Source organism: Crocodylus siamensis, chromosome 7 (genome assembly GCF_052110815.1).
Source record: "Crocodylus siamensis isolate JL-2025a chromosome 7, ASM5211081v1, whole genome shotgun sequence".
NCBI classification, from domain to species: domain Eukaryota; kingdom Metazoa; phylum Chordata; order Crocodylia; family Crocodylidae; genus Crocodylus; species Crocodylus siamensis.
This window is the reverse complement of record NC_143401.1, coordinates 92,869,933-92,884,924: the sequence shown is the minus strand read 5'-3', so window position 1 is coordinate 92,884,924 and position 14,992 is coordinate 92,869,933. Positions and strand designations below refer to the sequence as shown.

General features: G+C 43.8%; 1 long non-coding RNA gene across 1 annotated transcript in view; it reads right to left on the bottom strand.

The window, feature by feature from the left end:
• Positions 1 to 14,429, bottom strand: part of LOC149860139 (uncharacterized) — a 64,345-nt gene extending 49,916 nt beyond the window's left edge. Inside the window, exon 1 of the long non-coding RNA XR_016443599.1 lies at positions 14,271 to 14,429. This is a non-coding gene — a long non-coding RNA (uncharacterized LOC149860139). The remainder of the gene's footprint in view (positions 1 to 14,270) is intronic.
• Positions 14,430 to 14,992: the final 563 nt, after the last annotated feature.

The window sequence follows — 14,992 nt, the reverse complement described above, 5'->3', positions numbered from 1 at the left end:
CCCTCCTAAAACTCACTCAAGGAAACCAAGCAAGCAACCGAACACAGCGTCTTGTGAAGCCGGGGCTTCTTGGCATCATTGTAGAAACATATCTCTATCTGCTCCAGGCCTTCTGTTTTACCAGGTGGAAGGATTAAGTAAGTAAGGAACAGACATCTTCACGTAATGAAACAGGTCATCTTGAGACAGAGCTGTCCCCACTACATGGAAAACATTGGAACGGGATCTGACTGACTGCTTAAAAACAACACAGGATAAAACCACCTCTGTTATGCCACTTCCACTTAACTAAAGTGAAGAGAGGCAAAAGAGAGGAGAAACAGGCTCCATGTCTTTGCACTCTTATATAACCTATCTGGTGATGAATGAAAAACCCCCGTTTATTATCCACCAAAGGTCAGATTCTGTTGTAAATCGCAACTCCCCCTTGAATAGGCAGAAGATTGAATTTCAATTTTCCACCCCTCTCTCCCATGTGTTTCTGTCTCATTCCAAGTAATAGCTCGCTGTCTTGCTTGTAAAATGTTAAAAAGCATGAAAAAGGTAGTTGGAGATTCTGCTGTGTGCAGCCAAGCCAGGGTGGTATGTTTAAAACCGAAGGATCCTTCTTCAGAGGAGAAAGCGGAAAGGGAAACATTGAGGTGGAACCGATAGGGGGAAAATGGTGAAGTCCTCTCGGAAGAAGCCATGCCTTTGAAAATGTGCCTAGAAAACTTTACTTCACCTTCTTTCCATTTTCTGGAGAACCAAATAAAATAAAATGTTCCAAAGGAAAAAAAAAATGGGAGGAAGAGACAAGATACAGGCTCCCCACCATTTAGTGCTCTTAATTGGTTCCTAAAAAACTGAGCGTTAAGCAAAATGAGCGGTACGCGAAACCGAAAGAATTTGACAACCCAAGCTGGCGACGGCAAGTGTTTCTAATGACCCAAGATGGCAACTGTGAGCGTTATCATGAAACTTACTGAGCGCTAAGTGAAATCAGGTATCCATTTAAAGTGAGTGTTATAGCAAAATAGCGCTAAGTGAAACAGCGTTAAGCAGGGGTTGCCTGTAACGGAAAGCTAAGAATATTTGATTTTAAAAAGAAAGGAAAGCTAAATATACAGGGAAAAAATCGAAACGACTTTTTTTCTCATTCACTCTATTTTATCCATGGAACTTATAGTACTCGTTTGCCAGCTCTTGGGCAGAGTTTTCACCGCAGCTCAGTACGGTGAAGCTCACTTGATGTGGGCAGCATGAGATCTCTGTATATACTGCAGAAAGGATGTGACTCTGCCAGAGCTTTACCTACAGAGACCAATTTTTAGCTCAGACTATACAGACTTATGTTTGCACCTCTAGAGCTCACCAATTTAATCCATGGCATTTACTTCCTGGTCATAGCATGAGCTCCGTGGAGATTGGAGCCAAAAAAGCCTTTGACTTCTATGGAGGCAACAAAATAAGTGGCCACGTTCTCAAGAGCTCAGTAATTTGAGCTCTTCTGAAAACCTATCTTTGAGTATGGATGCTTATCACTGAAAAAATCAAGCAAATAGGATGCAAGGGTACTAAGTAATAAAGCCAGGAAATCACAGTCCAATTATGAGCTAATAGTCTAATAGACACATGTCTATTCATTTTAATGGGAATTAAACACCTAAATTACCTTTAAAAAAAACCCTTAAGGCTTCTTTTGTGAAACCTTTCACTCGTTTTGTTTCCAAATCCCAAATTCAGGTATTTAGGGAAAATTACATAAAAAATGAGGGTACTCAAGATGTCTAGTCTGGATGTCACCTCTCATTTGCTGGATACTTTCACTGGCAACCAGATCTCCATTTGATTGGCAGCTGGTAACATCAAGCAATCCAAAACACTGGAGAGCTTCACAGTGTATTTACAAGGACCTCATCAATGGAGGGGGAAAAAAAAGACATTTCTCATTTGATGCCTTGCTAGATTTTTACTGGCCATCTTTTTTCACAAGCTACATGCATTTAGTTGAAAATAGAGGTGCTAGGATTGCAGAGGCATCAGTAGTTATAGAAATTTATTTATTCACAACAAAATCCCACTAGGAAATGCAATCCATTTGTGAGAAAATCCTTTAAGAAGCAGCAGCAGCAAGCCACAGCTGCTCAAGAAGGGAAATTTGCAACACTTAACTACATCAAGCTTATTTCCAAAATCCCCACTATCTATAGTATTAAAAGCCCAAGAGCTTGGATTTGTATAATTGATCTTGCTGCTGGAGGATACCTAGCCAAGGGAGTATAAAGTGCTATACCAGCATCATGACTGAAACGGAGGGCACCAAGCTGGTAATGAAAGCACAAGTGACTTGCACCTTGATGATCACAGATGCCATCAAGATGCTCCATGACAGGTGGAAACTAAACCAACTCCTGAATGAAATGACTGCTGAGTTTCTGTGGTTTGGTTCCACTTCCCACCGGATACAGTGAACTTTCAAAACACAGTTATCACAGCTCTTTGGGACTAGCTGATCCATACTAAGCACTTCCCACTTTTAACTTAGTATAATGTGTTCATCTGTCCACACCCAGGGGCTAAGCTACCTCTGGTTGGCTTCCAGTTACCACAAGAGAAGAGCAGCCTTGCAAAAGGGTTACTGCAGAACATGTGAGGTACAGCTGGTTCCCCCAGTTTTTCATAGATGTTAGGGCCTGGAAGGGACCTTACAGATCACCAGACCAGCCCCCCTGCACTTGGGCAGGAAAGACTGCTGGGATCAAATGACCCCAGCGAGATGGGTGTCAAGATGCTTTTAACTGAGTCCAGGTTTTTCATGTCTTCATATTCTCTAACAGAAAAAAAACTTTTATCTAAGGAAAGATGGGGAGGGAGGTGGTGGATTTGGGGAGCAAAGCAAAAGACCTGCTGCAAGAAGTTGGCTTCTGTTCCCAACTTCTTCTGCAAGGCCAGGACTGTGGCTTTAAATTTGTGCCTTTTAGGTGTGGGTAACAGGCCACAGATCAGGTATTTCAACCACATGGATTGTGCTTAGTGCTCAGGCCTCTGGAAGTAATGGGGAAGAACGGGCATGAGTGTTTTCTTGCATATACCTAAGAGCATGCATGCCTTCTGTCAGCTTTGCTTGTCTGGAGACAGCAGGCTGCTTGGAGCTGAGCTGCCTCTTCACACAAGACATGCCTTGGGTCTATCAACCAAAGGCTCTATACAAATCCTGCTTTTACACTACCTAGTATAATGGAGCTCTGCACTCTATTCATAGATTTCATAGACATTAGGGCTGGAAGGGACCTCGGAAGATCACTGAGTCCAACCCCCCGCCCAAAGGGCAGGAAGTTTATGGCCAAGTACAGACATTACACTTCGACTGGTAGAAGTGATCAGAAATTGACAACAAAACAAAAGTTAGGCACACATAGACTGGTTTAAAAATGGCAGCATCCGGTCTAAGAATTGCCCCCCTCACCAAAGGTTAAATGTGTGTCCTGTTCACTACCTATGTAAAATATGCCACTTACTAGCCAGGTCTACTAGGGCTGTGCAAAGCTTCGGTCACTGATTCAATTCGGAGGAGATTCAGCCTGATTCAGCGACCGAATCTCTGAATCTGAATCGAATCAGGAAACCCATTAATCTCTCCGAATCAAATCGGAAGCCTTTGATTCAATTTGGAGAGATTCAGAGAGATTCAACAGTTTGGCCATAGACACAGCTTTATATGTTTTTTCTACATACATCAAAGTACCAGGTGCAGCTCGTGAATGCTGAGGCGGTGGGGCAGATAAAACATCCCACCAGAGTGTGTGGGGGGGGTCCCTCATGCACTCAGTGGTGGACCTGGAAGTAGACCAAAGACGCTTCCGGTCCACTTCCATGTCCACCACAGAGTGTGGGAAACCCCGCCCCAGCCCTCCGGCTCAGTGACTGGTGCCTCCTGGGTCTAGGGGGGCACCCGGGGTCCCCATGTGCCCTGCCCCCCTCCCCTCCTGGCTCGGAGATCAGCCGTGGACCTGGAAGTGGACCAGAAGTCCCAGATGTGCAGTACCATCACATGGCACAAAGAGTGATGAAACGCTACTGCACAGTAATAATGATCTACTGTACCGTCAGCATCACCAAAAACCATTCGGGGATGCTACTGTGCAGTAACACTGGTTACTGCATAGTCATTTAGTACTTGTTTCATAGTTTCAGAGTTTCTAGGGTTGGAAGGGACCTGAGTAGATCATCTAGTCCAACCCCCAGTTGATGGGGATCCGACTGATCTAGTCTGACCCCCAATTGCATTGTGCATGCAAGTAACATCTGCACAGTCAGCATCTCATGCAGACGTGACCACAAAAAAATGCATATCTTTGATTCCATCTAGGGGTTTCTGAATGTCATATAAGATAAAATAATAATACTGTTGATTAGACCTGGTGATAATAATCATATAAAAAGGTTGGAGGTAAGAGTTTTCTTTTTATCCAAAGTGAAACCTTTCATGAAATACCATCAATGCTCTAGATATTGTCTGCAATTTTTTTATTCAGGGTTGTTCTCTTTTTTTTTCCTTTTTGCAGCAAGTTTTTTCAACATGTTTTTTGAATTTGCATACTTCATTTGCTGAAAATCACACATTTTAATGAAAATCAGGTTTTTAGTGAGAAAAAAGCTTTGGTAATGATTTTGGTAGAAAAATAGTGACAGAAAAAGTTCAGTTGCATGAGAGAGTGGGTCTATTTTGAATCCTGGGGAATAGAAAGCACTTTCAAATTGGAAAATATTTCATAAAATCGTTTTCCTGTTTTTCAATCCCCCTCAGACTTCTTGCATGCACATAGCATGTCTCAACCTAACATTTCTAAGATACTAAGTCCCCAAGGGAGCCTGAGGAATCCTACTATTGCTGTTGACTGTATATGGAAGGTATTCAGACACTATGGTGGTAGCACAACAGAGTATAAAACCCTAAGATAGATACAAGTGATAATTATAGAAACCTGTTCATCTTTCAGTGACGTATTGCTAATTCTGGACTGAAAGAAAATACCTGTACGTCATTGCACAGCCTCAAAAGAAGAACAGATTTGTGAAGTTAAAAAGAACAGCCCATGCAGCTCAAACCATATAGGACATTAAGGGGGCATCCAGATGAGCAGGAATATGTTTCCCCAGGGACAAGTAGCCGTGGCACACCTTGATGCGCTGCTACTTGTTCCTGGAGCATGCCCATGCCACACGCACTCTGGAGCATGCCAGGTTACCCCAGGTGGGGAGAGGAGACTGAGGCCAGCAGCCTTACCCGGGGTCCTGGAGGCCTCTGGGAGCCACAGCTGTGGCACTCCTGCAGCAGGAAGCCTGACCAGCAGCTGGAGCATGGCTATGGCCAGCCAGGTTTTGGGTGGCACATGCTGCCACCACGTGCGCCACACTGCTATTTTTTGGCATGGGTTTTTTGGTCCCAGGATTTCTGCTGCATTTTTGCTTTGCACAAATCAGCAGTGCAGAGAATGCCTGCATGCGCGGTGTGTGGGGCCGCCATACCGCACATCCGTGCTCACCTGAAAGTAAAAGACTGGATGATCCAAGTCAAAATTACTCTGCGCACAAGGGCTAACACCCTCTCTTGTAACACCAGCCATTCTGCCTTTGATTAGCCCATGCAAAATGTTATGTCTCATTTGAAAAACAGGCCCTGAATTAAATGCTTATCATCACGCCAGGTGACTGGATCAGGGCCAAGAATGCCACCAACTGGACCGATGTAATATCAACAAGTAAAATTAAAGATAAGGCCAGATCCTTTCCTGAGGTCAATCATCATGACTTAATGGTCTTTGAAGAAGTCACACACGCACACATTAAAGCTATAGATACACGTATCACGTGTGTCAGATACATACATGATAAATTGGTGTCTCAATACATAGGCCTTATTAGAGGGGAAAGTTAAATTGTTACCATCTGGCTTTCTGACATGATTCCCAGAAATCTGGGTGGTGCTTTTCGTGGTTGTTCGCCGCAGTTCTTTACCTTCAGAAGAAGATAGATCAGGAACAGCTGGGAGAAATATCTGTCAGTCACCAGCTCCCTCCAAAACACAAATCATTTACTCATCTTGAGACTTAGCCAGCGAGCGTCAGTAGATATGTTGGTTCAAAGTCATTTGGCATGCACAACAATTAGCTCCTATGGCCTTCTTCACCCTTCCCCTCATGCCCTCAAGGCTTCATGATATGCTGGGAAGAATTTGAACTGGCAGCTCTGGGAACGTTCTTGCAAATGAGGCCACAGACTCTGCTCTGATGTTTGTAGAAAAATGGAGAAGAGTACAATAGGAGGATTGTAGAATACATGGCTGACCCCATCTCTTCTGTTTTACGGGCTGCTCAGTGTTGTGATAAATGTGTCTCGCAGGGGCAGGCACTGGAGATTTGGTTTTGCCAAAGTGTCATTAGCAATTTGTCTGCTCTACAGATGATTTACTCTGCAAATTTCCCAAGAATATAAACTATTGCAGTAATCAAACACAGAGTCACAAGGAAAAGATGAAGGTCAGAAAGGCTCTCTTGCATCTATGGCAAATGTATTTGAAGAGCCTAAGTGACATATCTTGAATTAACTATTAAACACACCCCCTCCCCCCCAAAAACCCAAAACTTCTTAGAAAAATCACTGCTATGGAAAAAAATATCACAATTAGAGTTTCCTCTGCAGACTTCAGCAGCTATATCCTCTGTATTACTTCAGAGCTTCTTCAGCTGGAAAACATTTCCAACCTACAAAAGATGTCTTTTCCTTCCCCAAAATGGGTTAATCTAGTGAGACCTACTGTTCTTCAAGACGAGGTCCTCGCTGTTTCTGGATCTATTTAGATGTGAAGACTTCATGTTAGAACTCTAGAAACAACACTTCATTCAGGAATATCATTGGCAGTCACAAAAATGGTGACAAGCTGTTTATAGAGGCAGGTTTCATCAATAATAACCCACAAAACTTTAGGACCTGAGTCAGTGAGCTAGCAAAACCTAATGTGATTTTGTAGGCCCTTCCACTCTCATGACCTGAAATGAGAGTCATGCTTATTTAGCATCTCTCCAAGGCCTGCACCACCTCAGATACTTCAAGGGTGGGGTTTCTATTGACTTTGTTAAACACTAGGTCTGGACCATTCCTCAATTACTTCAAACTTTATGCAACACTATTTCCTTACCGTAAGAGGCCTGGTAACAGACTGCTTTCTGGAACACCTTCAGAAAGGGGTATATGGGATGTAAGGGGTATAGTCCTGTTTCTAAGAGTGGATCAGCAACCTGTATTAGCAACAGCAAGAAGATACAAACACCTTATAGCAAAGAGAAAAAATAGAACAATGAAGAATTAGGACTGGAAGAGACCTCAGGAGCTCATCCAGACCAAACCCCTGTTCAAGGCAGCATCATTCCTTTCTAATCTATCCCAGACAAATGTTTGCCTAATTTGCTCTTAAAAACTTCCCAGGATGCAAATTCCACAGCCTCTCTAGGTAATCTGTTCCAGTGCTTAGGCACTGTCTAGTTAGAAAGTTCTTCCTAATATGTAACCTAATTCTCCCATGTTGCCTTTTAAGTTGGTTACTTCTAGTCCTATTTCCAGGGGAAGTAGGGAGTAATTGATTGCCATCCTCTTTACAGCAACTCTTTTTATTATTGAAGACTGTTATCAAATCCCCCCTCAATCATCTCCTTTTTAGATCAAATCATCCTATTTTGTCCAACCTTTGTTTTGGGCCTGCTTTCTAGAGCTTGAATTGCTTTTGTAGCCCTCTTCTGGACTCTTTCTAATGACAAATTAGAGGCATCTCCAGGCTGAGCCTTGTTAAAGTGTCATTCCAAGATCTGGACACAATACTCAAAATGAAATACTGCCTTTACTGAACACAGTGAACGAATCACTTCCCATGATGTGCTTATGATACTACTGCTTATATAGTATGTTAATTAGCAAAACCTGTTAGTCCAGTATGCCATTACCTTTTTTTCCAATGAGAATATATTAACCATTCATTTTTTACCTTGTGATCCCAATCCTTTTCTATAGTGCTTCAGCCAAGCCATTCATTCCCCATTGTATATTTGTGAACTTGATTCTTCCTTTATAGTACTTTGCTTTTGTCCCTATTGAATTTCATCCTGTATATGTCAGACTATTTTTCTCAATTATCAAGGTCATTTTGAATCCTAATCCTATCCTTTAAAGTGCCTATAACCCAACTCAGGTTGGTGTCACCAGCACCAAGGATACTGAATAATTATACTCTCATTTCCATCATCCGAGTCCTTAATGAAGATAGTGAAAAGTACTGGACCCCGGACAGACCCCTGGGGAGCCCCACTTGATACCTCCTTCCAGTTTTACAATGAGCCATTGATGACTATTCTTTGAACACAATCATCCAACCACTTTCATATCCACCTTACAGTAATTTCATCTAGATCATATTTCCTTAGCTTACTTATGACAGTGTCATTGGAGCCAGTGACAAAAGCCTTTCTAAATTTGAAATGCATCCCATCTATTTCTCCCCTCCTCTGCAATGCCTATCCTTGTCATAGAAAGAAATCAGGTTGACGAAGCATGACTTGCTCTCAACAAATCCATGTTGTCTATTACTTCTCATCTTGTTATCCTCCAAGTACTTACAAATTGATGACTTGATGTTACAGTCTAATATTTTTCCAGGTATCAGAGTTAGACTGAATAGTCTGTAGTGCCTTTTCCCGTTTTTTTTAAAATATGGGCATAATATTTGCCCTTTATAGTCTTCTGGAACTTTACCCATAGGAGCTAATTGTTGTGCATACCCAGCCTCCGTGCCAAAACTTCTTCGGACAATTCCTTGAGTACGCTAGGATGAATCTCATCATCAGGCCCTGCTGATTTGAAAGCATTAGGCTTCTCTAAGTAATTCCTACCTTGTTTTCTTCCCCATACTCCAGGCTGAGATCTCTGAAGTTAATTGTGCTAGTCATCTGACAGCTGACCTTTTCTGTGAAGCCTGAGTAAAAAAGGTTTTGAACAATTCAGTCTTCTCCTCGTTGTTCATTACCAGCTTCCTTACTTCATTCACCAACAGAGGTACATATTTCTTGGACTTCTTCTTCCACCTAACCTTTATACAATACTTTTTTGGTTTATTTTTTTACTTTTATGCCACTAGCTAGCTGTCCACAGTTTGTGCCTTGTCCTTCCTTACATGCTTTCATTACGTTCTTGAGCACACCCTTAATAATACAGTCAAATTTACTATTTTTTATAAGATTTTTTTCTAAGTTGCATGTGATTGAGCTTGTGGTTGAGCCAAATGTGTCTCTTTCTGTGCTTTCTAGCCTTCTTGTGCAGTGGGATACTGTGAAGAGACTGGCAGTGCCTCTTCAATGGAGAAAGATGAACCTGGCCGGGGTTTACCTGAGAGGCAGTGAGGACACTGAGGAGGGAACTCCCGACATGCCCGAGACTGAAGTTACCAGGGTATTGGGTGCATCACATTGGCTCCTCCTGGTGCTCTGGGGCTACTTCTGACAGGGTGGTCTCCCTGGGGAAGGAGGGCAGGGAGGAGAGAGAACATCAGCAGGATGGAAGCTCTGGTTGAGAGCAACGAGGCTATTCCCCGGGAGCGGGGCTTGAGACCAAGTTGGTCTAGGTGCTCTGTGAGTGTGAGTGTCTGTCAATCACAGCAGCAGTGAGAGTTAAAAGCCTGAAGCTTGTGGACTGAGGAGAGGAACCTGAATATACAGGAGAGTTTCTTTCTTCTTTTGAGTTTCACTGGCAGTGTGGATCAGGAGACTGTGTAGCCCCATGAGGGCATTGTCTTGCGTTAATGAGGATAATTAATGGAGCCCAAGAGTGAAGCCTAGCCATTCAAAGAGGGATTGTGGCTTAACGGACCCACACCTGTGGAGTGGCAGCAGCAGAAGCAATGAGTTCATTTTTTTGGTGTTTCATTCTCTGCTCACTAAAAAAAGGGAGGATTTCCCCAGGGCAATTTTTTTCCCCACTTATCCTTCTGAGTGAAGAAAGCCCTACAGGGCAACTGGACTCCAGGCATCCAGCCTTGGAAAAGAGAGGCATAAAAGACAAGAAGAGGGGTAGGACTAGTTTGATTTATCAGGCCAGGCAAACTAGTCTGGGTCTGAGTTCTAGACAGTTTAAAGACTTCTCTTTATGAGAAGAATGATAATTGGCCCTAAGTTAGAGAAAACGGCTAGGCCAACCACATGCATATGTTCCAGATTATACCTGATACCATGATAACAACTGGGAGGTGCATGGCTGGAGTGAAAGAGGAGGTTGGAGCCCCACTTGGAGGGTGTCTTGCACCATAACCGGACTCGTAAAGACAACATCACCTCCCAAAAGAACAATCCATCAAGTCGTGGCAAGCAAGAACTAGGTGGGGACTAGAGTCTGGCTGGTTGGTCAAGGCATTCCTGACAACAATGGACAGGTGAATGTCATCAGGATGTCATGGGCCATGCCCTTACATGGTGATCCCTCAACAGATACCATGCTCCTGTGCCCTTAATATGATCCCCTTAATGTACAAGCAATTTTCCTGTGCTCCCTTTGCCCTTAGATTTGCCTTCCCATGGTAGCCCATACTCCTATATGAATCATGATCTCTGCAGGCAAAGAAACCCTGCTTAGGCACAAATATATGAGCAACATGTTCAGTCTTTCTATATAAGGGGCAGAACCTCAGCTGTTATAAATCAGACAGAGAATCGTAGAAATGTTGGCTTAGCAGGAACCTCAAAAGGTCAGTTTGTTCAACCCTGTGCTTTGAGATAGGATCAAGGTACCTAAGACTATCCATGACACAATTGTCTAACCTGTGCTATGGTAGAAATAACATAGCATCCCTTGGTAACATGGTCCAGTGCTTCCATGTCCTGATAATTAAAACATTTTAAAGGAGTTCAAAATCTTCTTTGCTGCAAATTAATCCAGTTCCTTTTTTTCACACCATTGGTAGTCATGGAGAGCAATCAATTACTGTCCCTCGTGAACCACATTATATATATTTGAAGACTTACACCATGTGTGGAAGTTTTTGCATAGAATTTGTAATCTTGATTACAATGCACAATGCACAAGCTAAATCTATTCCAACACGGAGGAAAGGGAGCAAGAAGGCACAGCAGCCCCCCTGGCTCTCCAGGGACCTAGCGGACCTCCTGTGGCTTAAAAGGAAAGCCTACAAAGGATGGAGGATGGGATTCACCTCCAAGGAGGATTACTCCACGCTGGTCCAGTCCTGCAGGGAGCAAACCAGGAAAGCCAAGGCTGCAACTGAACTCCAACTAGGTTCAGGCATCAAGGACAACAAAAAGTCCTTTTTCAGATATGTGGGGAGTCGGAGGAAAAGCAAGGGCAATGTTGGACCCCTGCTAAACCAGATGGGGCAACTGGCAACTGACGCCCAGGAAAAAGCCAACCTATTAAATATGTACTTTGCGTCAGTCTTTCATCAGTCACACGGGATGCCCATGCCTGCTATGGGACAGGGAAATCTGGGTGAGGGGGATCCCCTACCCTCCATAAATGCTGACCTTATGAAGGAACACCTTGAGAAGCTGGAGACCTTCAAGTCAGCTGGCCCTGACAATCTGCACCCCAGGGTACTCAAGGAGCTGGCGAGCGTCATAGCCCAGCCCCTGGCACAGGTCTTTGAAAACTCCTGGCGCTCTGGTGTAGTGCCAGAAGACTGGAAGAAGGCCAATGTGGTGCCGATCTTCAAGAAAGGGAGGAGAGTGGATCCGGCTAACTACAGGCCCATTAGCCTGACTTCTATCCTGGGGAAGATCTTAGAAAAGTTTATTAAGGAGGCCATCCTTGAGGGACTGGCCCAGGCTAACATCCTAAGGGACAGCCAGCACGGGTTTGTTGCAGGTAGGTCTTGTTTGACCAATCTCATTTCCTTCTATGACTAGGTGACCTATCACCTGCACAAGGGAGAAGAGATTGATGTCATATATCTTGACTTCAAAAAAGCTTTTGATCTGGTATCCCATGATCACCTCTTGGCCAAACTGCCCAGTTGTGGCCTTGGCTCCACCACGATCCGCTGGCTGGGAAATTGGCTCCGTGGTCGGACCCAGAGGGTTGTGATTGATGGCAGTCACTCATCATGGTGCCCTGTGACCAGTGGGGTCCCTCAAGGCTCTGTCCTGGGACCCATACTGTTCAACATCTTCATTAACGATGTGGACACTGAAGTCAGGAGTGGACTGGCCAAGTTCGCCGATGACACCAAACTTTGGGGCAAAGCATCCACACCTGAGGACAGGAAGGCGATCCAGGCTGACCCTGACAGGCTCAGGGAATGGACGAACAAGAACCAACACTGAAAAACGCAAGGTTCTCCACCTTGGGAGGAAAAACCTCCAGCATCCTTATAGGCTCTGCAGTGCTATGCTGACTAACACTATGGATAAAAGGGACTTGGTGGTCATCATTGACCACAAGATGAACATGAGCCTCCAATGTGATGCTGCGGCTAGTAAAGCGACCAAAATGCTGGCGTGCATCCATAGATGCTTCTCGAGCAAATCCTGGGATGTCATTCTCCCCTTGTACTCGGCCTTGGTGAGGCCGCAGCTGGAGTACTGCATCCAATTTTGGGCTCCACAATTCAAAAAGGATGTGGAGAAGCTTGAGAGAGTCCAGAGGAGAGCCACGCGCATGATCAGAGGTCAGGAGAACAGATCTTACGATGACAGGCTGAGAGCCATGGGACTCTTTAGCCTGGAAAAGCGCAGGCTCGGGGGTGATCTGATGGCCACCTATTAGTTTATCAGGGGTGACCACCAGGATCTGGGGGAACATCTGTTCACCAGAGCGCCCCAAGGGATGACGAGGTCGAATGGTCACAAACTCCTGCAAGACCGTTTTAGGCTGGACATAAGGAAGAATTTCTTTACTGTCCGAGCCCCCGAGGTCTGGAACAGTCTGCCAGCGGAGGTGGTTCAAGCACCTACATTGAACACCTTCAAGAGTAAATTGGATGCTTATCTTGCTGGGATCCTATGACCCCAGCTGACTTCCTGCCCTTTGGGTAGGGGGCTGGACTCGATGATCTCCCGAGGTCCCTTCCAGCCCTAACGTCTATGAAATAATGTCTATGAAATCAAGAGGCTAATAATCATCAAGCCATGCTCATTTGATTGCTGGTTTAATTAATTCTGAGCAGCAGGGGTGAGTTGGTGATTGAAATGATCTGCCCTTTTTTGAGACCTTTGACATGGGAATGTGATATTTCAGGAGCTGCGTTCTGAAGTGAGATGCATCCAATTCCTGAAGTTCAAACCTGCAGTTACATTTGAAATAAAACTGTCCCCAGATTGGTAGGTGTTTTTATTTTGGGCTTTGTTCGAGGTCCATTATTGAAATAGCCCAGACACTGGATCTAACACAAATCACAGCTCTTATCAAAGCTGGAGGTAGGTGAGAGTTGGAAACAAATCCATTCTGGTTGACTGGTGGACAAAATGTGATTGAATAAATCATCCACAAACACCAGCGTTTCAAAGAAGCATATTTTTCAAGTGTATTCAAGTGTTCATGAATGGTTCCAGTTTGAAAATCTTGGAAGATGACAAAGATTGTCCCAGAAGATGACAAAGTGATAAGATGAACTTTAGCTGGTGTAATTCAACATACCTCCCTGCATTCAATGGGGTTACACTCATTACTGCCCTCCAGGATTTAGTCCTTGTATTGCACATGCAGATCAAGCCTCTAAACAGAACCGTCTCTGGAGATCAGTAAGGCATCAGTCTTCCCATTTGGTCTTTGCCATCTGGGCTTGGAACTTGTATGTATGCATGCCAGTTAGTACCAACGGTGTTGATGGGAAGAGAACAGCGAGCATCTCTTTCCAAACTCAGTAACTCCCCTTGGACAGCTTCACTCCACACCATATTTATTTCCTTTCCCTTGAATGAATCAGAAAATATAGGGCCATAGAAAATAGTGTCCTAGATCAGATCATTGCCCTATGGGTCTGAGAGTTTGCTTGCAGCAGCGACCGACATCAGATGGTTTGCAAGAAGATGCAAAGATTCAGGGTGCAGACAGAAGGGTTTATATCACAAATCAATAAGGAATCTATTTTTCTTTTATTGCTGCTGTCTGACATGATGGTTTTTTGGTGCTGGAAGAAACCAAGACTGAACAACTGCAGTTTCTGTTCCTATAATTTTAGCAGCTATTTATAATTTCTCATCTATGTACTGAAATAATCAAACTCTATAATTACTCACCCTGTGCTGGACGGACTTGATTGTTGACTCACACCTCCTCCACCTTTACGTTTCCAGCTTACATCTTGCACATGTCCAAAGTGATTATATTCTTTATTTCTGGGGCTTCTAACAAAGCCATTCTTCTTCATTTCTTATCTCAAATTCTTCCCTTTTCTCTTCTCTAGATGCCCTGTCTTGCAGTTCCTTGGTCTGACTACTTTGTTTTTCTCCTGGAAAGAAAGAAATCCAATTTTCAGCCTGTCCAGATGACATTTTATCCAGACACTAGTTGGCATCTGCCATTTCTGCCAATCTTCAGTTAGCCACCAAAGCTCATCTTAGGTCCTCAAGACCAGTCCCCTGTTTTTACAGGCAATCCCATTTTGTAATCCTACTCATAAACTCATCAAGATTGGTCTAAGAATAGTTACATTTTTTTGCCCCCAATGTTGCCTCTTGGAAGGCTGTTCTGGAACCTTGCTTATCTGATGGTAATTCTCCTGCTTTTTTTGTGTCAAGGTCATGAATGACTGTATTTCACATGATCGACCATGAGATTGATCCTAAAGTAACTATATTAGACATTTCCCTCCAGCGTGATATTTCCCCTTTCAAAAAAATGCATGTTGCCCTCTCTCAGTTAGCCACACTAATGGGCATGTAGATGCCTGAATCACTTTTTCCCCTTTAATGAAATATAAGTACCATATTCATTACTCCCTCCTCATATCCAATTTGAT